Source organism: Primulina huaijiensis, chromosome 6 (genome assembly GCF_012295235.1).
Source record: "Primulina huaijiensis isolate GDHJ02 chromosome 6, ASM1229523v2, whole genome shotgun sequence".
In the NCBI taxonomy this organism is placed as follows: Eukaryota; Viridiplantae; Streptophyta; class Magnoliopsida; order Lamiales; family Gesneriaceae; genus Primulina; species Primulina huaijiensis.
The window spans coordinates 18,190,401-18,195,851 of record NC_133311.1 but is presented as its reverse complement, the minus strand read 5'-3'; positions in this window follow the sequence as shown (position 1 = coordinate 18,195,851).

Below are 5,451 nucleotides of genomic sequence, written 5' to 3'. Positions count from 1 at the left end.
ATATTTTTCCAAGCTCCAAAACAGAAGAAAAAGGTAACAAAAGTAATAATATTTATTTTACTGTTTATTTATTTATTGTGTATATATACTTAATATATAATATAATGTTATAATAAAATAAATTTTTCAAAAACTTGTTATAAATCCTGGGAGGATGTTAAGACGACATCCCACACTCCCAGTAAGGGATACGACAAGTATAAAAGTTTATAAGGTTTTTAAACAAAATATCTTATGACAACTCATTATAATATTGTGATATGATATACATAATTATTTAAACATGACTAATATTATATACATCATATTATTACCATAAAATTATACAAATACATACATTTATTTTCTTGTACACCAACGGTCATAAACGGTAACAAAACGGCTAGTTTTTGCCCTATAAATATGATTTCACGAACATATTCAATCACTCCAACTTTCTCTTCTTCTTTAAAATTATTCTTCATCAAATTTTTGAAAAAAAAAAGAAAATGGCTTACACAGAGTTATTTTTAATTATTTTGATTATAATACTCACGAATCTTGTATTTATCGGAGAATATCCTCCTCGTGTGTTTTCTTTATTTTTACGAATGCTTGTATTTGTTGTTTATTCATTACTTTGTATTGCAATATTCATTAACTAATAAAATGCATCATAATTTTTTTAGTACCACCATGTCAAACTTGACAAAGCTCGAATTTGTTGCACTCGACATTACGGGGAAAAATTATATGCCATGGACTCTCGATATAGAAATACATATTGAGTCATTAGGTCTAAATGAGACCATAAAATAAAATGGCATATGCACATCACAAGAAAAGGCAAGAACCATGATATTTTTGCGTCGACATCTCGACGAGAGATTAAAATGTGAATATCTGAATGAAAAAGATCTCATGGTTTTGTGAAAGGGATTAAAAGAAAGATTCGAACATATAAGGAAAGTTATACTTCCGTCCGCCCGGGATGAATGGAATACGTTGAGATTCCAAGATTTTAAGAAAGTCAGTGATTACAATTCGGCGATGTATCGAATAATCTCGCAATTAAAATTTTGTGGACATGAGGTTACAGAATCAGAAATGCTTGAAAAAACATTTTCCACGTTTCACGCATCAAATATAACTCTACAGCAACAATATAGAGTGCGTGGATTTGCGAGATATTCTGAACTAATCGTCTGTCTCCTTGTGGCGGAAAAAAATAATGAGCTTTTAATGAGAAATCATCATGCACGACCCACTGGTTCAACGGCATTTCCTGAAGTAAATGTCGTAAACAAAAATGAATTTAAACCTGGAAACAAAAATCAAAGTTATAGACAAGATTTTGGTCAAGGACAAAATCAAGGTCGTGGTCGTGGTCGTGGACGCGGCCGTGGTTTTGAAAATAATTGAGATAGTTATTTCTATAACTCATCTCAAAAGAGCATCCCAAACCATCCACCGAAAAGGCATCAAGAGAATATGAGTGTTAATGAGAATCACTCAAAAAGATTTGAAAGTTCTTGTTTCAGATGTGGTACTCCAGGACATTAGTCCCGTATTTGTCGAGCCCCTAAGCACCTTTGTAAACTTTATAAAGAATCAATAAAGGGGAAAGAAAAGGAGACCAACTTTACTGAATACAGTGAACCTTTGAGTGGTTCAACTCATTTTGATGCTGAAGATTTTCTGATTGATTTATCAGATAATGATCAATTTTCTGGTGGAATAAATACGTAAAATATTTTATTTTTTCATGTACTCATATGATAATATTTTATAGTGTGTTATATTGTATTGTATTTTATTGTCAGTAATTTTATTTCATTACATATTTTTTTGAAGTTCAAATATGGAAAATGCTATGAACCAAGCTGAAGTTTGCATACCTTATAGAGGTACAACGCACACTATCCTCCGAGATAAAAGATATTTCTTGGAACTAAAACCAACAAAAACAATGGTGAATACAATATCAGGTCCTGTAGACTTGATTAAAGGATGTGGTAAAGCACAATTTTTGTTACCTAATGGTACAAAATTTTTTATCAATGATGCTTTGTATTAACCACAATCGAAAAGAAATTTGTTGAGTTTTAATGATATATATTCCCATGGGTATGATACTCAAACAATGAATGAAAGGAATGAGAAATATATGTGTCTTACCACATATAAATCAGGAAAGAAATATGTGATTGAAAAACTACCAATGCTCCCTACTGGATTGCATTATACACATATAAGTCCCATTGAATCAAACATGGTAGTTGATAATTCTTCAATATTAACCAATTGGCATGATCGATTAGGACATCCTGGTTCAACAATGATGCGAAGAATTATAGAAAATACACATGGTCATCCGTTGAAAGACCAGAAGATCTTTCAGAATAATAAGTTTCAATGTAAAGCATGTTCTCTTGGAAAACTTATTATAAGACCATCACCAGCCAAAATCCAAACTGAATCACCAATGTTTCTTGAACGTATTCAGGGTGATATTTGTGGACCAATCCATCCACCATGTGGACCATTCAGATACTTTATGGTATTGATTGATGCCTCCAGCAGATGGTCACATGTATGTTTATTGTCAACTCGAAATGTTGCATTTGCAAGATTACTTGCTCAAATAATAAAATTGAGGAATCAATTTCCCGATTATACAATCAAGAAAATTAGACTTGATAATGCTGGTGAATTTACTTCCCAGACTTTCAATGATTATTGTATGTCTATGGGAATCATTGTTGAGCATCCTGTTGCTCATGTACATACTCAAAATGGATTGGCTGAATCATTGATTAAACGTCTGCAAATGATTGCTAGACCAATGATTATGAAAACAAAGCTCCCTATTTCTATATGGGGACATGCAATTTTACATGCTGCTTCATTAATTCGCATCAGACCAAGTGCATATCATAAATACTCCCCATTGCAGCTTGCATTTGGTAAAGAACCAGACATTTCTCATCTGAGAATTTTTGGATGTATGGTGTATGTGCCTATTGCACCACCTCAACGAAAGAAAATGGGACCTCAAAGAAAGATTGGAATTTATATTGGTTATGATAGTCCATCGATCATTCGATATCTTGAACCACAGACAGGCGACGTGTTCACAGCACGTTTTGCTGATTGTCATTTTAATGAGGAAATCTTCCCAATGTTAGGGGGAGAACAGAAACATACCGAAAAAGAAATTACATGGTATGTATCATCATTGTTACATCTGGATCCAAGAACAAAACAATGTGAAAAAGATGTACAGCAAATTGTGCACTTGCAAAGAATAGCAAATCAAATACCAGATGCATTTGCAGACACAAAAGGGGTAACTAAATCATATATACATGCTGCAAATGCCCCTGCTCGAATTGAAATTCCGAAGAAACAAATTGAAGATAGTCATGATGTCATTAAACGCCTGAAGCGTGGAAGGCCAGTTGGTTCCAAGGATAAAAATCCTCGAAAAAGAAAATTCATAGAGAAACACAATGATCACAAAATAGAGAATGATGTTCCTGAAGAAACACATAATGATCACAAAATAGAGAATGATGTTCCTGAAGAAACACATGATGATGAAAATGTTTTGTCAGAACCACAAACTGACGAGAATCATGAAATCTCTATCAATTATATTAATACTGGAAAAATATGGAACCGAAAAGATATAGAAGAAATTGATGATATATTTTCTTATAATGTGGCAATCGACATCATAAATGATAATGAAGATCATGAACCAAAATCTTTTGGTGAATGTAAAAATCGGCAGGATTGGATAAAATGGAAAGATGCCATCCAGGTTGAATTGGATTCGCTAAATAAACGTAATGTTTTTGGACCTATAGTCCTTACACCTGAAGGTGTAAAACCTGTTGGATACAAATGGGTTTTTATTCGAAAGCGAAATGAGAAAAATGAAATAGTAAGATATAAAGCTCGACTTGTTGCACAAGGTTTTTCTCAAAGGCCTGGAATTGATTATGAAGAAACGTATTCTCCTGTGATGGATGCAATTACGTTTCGGTATTTGATTAGCTTGGCAGTATCTGAAAATTTAGAAATGCGTCTTATGGATGTTGTTACAGCCTACTTATATGGATCACTTGATAGTAATATATATATGAAAATCCCTGAAGGATTTAAGATGCCTGAAGCACAAAGTTCAAAACCCAGAGAATGTTATTCTGTGAAATTACTAAGATCATTATATGGGTTGAAGCAATCCGGCAGAATGTGGTATAATAGGCTAAGTGATCACTTGATGAAAAAGGGATATGTAAATAATTCAATATGCCCTTGTGTTTTCATTAAGAAAACAACATCCGGATGCGTAATTATTGCTGTATATGTTGATGATTTAAACATCATTGGAACAAATAAGGAAATTCAAGAAGTTGTGTCATACTTGAAAGAAGAATTTGAAATGAAGGATCTTGGAAAAACCAAGTATTGTCTGGGTTTACAAATTGAACAAAAAGAATGTGGAATATTTGTTCACCAGACAAATTATACAGAAAAGATCCTTAAACGTTTTAATATGGACAAATCAAATCCTTTAAGTACTCCAATGGTTGTTAGATCATTAAACATAGAAAAGGATCCATTCCGTCCATGTGAAGATGATGAAGATATTCTTGGTCCAGAAGTACCATATCTAAGTGCTATCGGTGCCCTTATGTATCTTACAAATTGTACAAGGCCTGATATATCTTTTGCCGTAAATTTATTGGCAAGATTTAGCACATATCCAACAAAGAGACATTGGAACGGAATTAAACATATATTCCGTTATCTACGAGGAACGACAGACTTGGGACTTTTGTATTCAAAAGATGCTAATCCAAGTATAATTGGTTATGCCGATGCTGGATACTTATCTGATCCACACAAAGCACGTTCTCAAACTGGATATGTATTTACTCGTGGAGGCACTGCAATTTCTTGGCGTTCACAGAAACAAACACTTGTAACAACTTCATCAAATCATGCCGAGATTATTGCACTACATGAAGCAAGCCGTGAATGTGTGTGGTTAAAATCAATGACTCAACATATCCAAATCTCATGCGGATTATCATTCGACGAGAAGCCTGTGATACTATATGAAGATAATGCTGCATGTGTTGCTCAAATGAAAGAAGGATACATAAAAAGCGACAGAACTAAACATATTCCTCCTAAGTTCTTCGCATTCACCAAGGAGCTTGAGAAGAATAAATGTATTGATGTTCGTCACATTCAATCAAGTGAAAACTCATCAGATCTCTTCACAAAGGCAGTTCCTACGACAATATTAAGAAAACACATATATAATATTGGGATGCGCAATCTGCGAAATTTGTGAAGAATTGTTCGTGTCAACATGAGGGGGAGTTTACGTGACTGCACTCTTTTTCCCTTACTATGGTTTTTATCCCAATGGGTTTTTCCTAGTAAGGTTTTTAA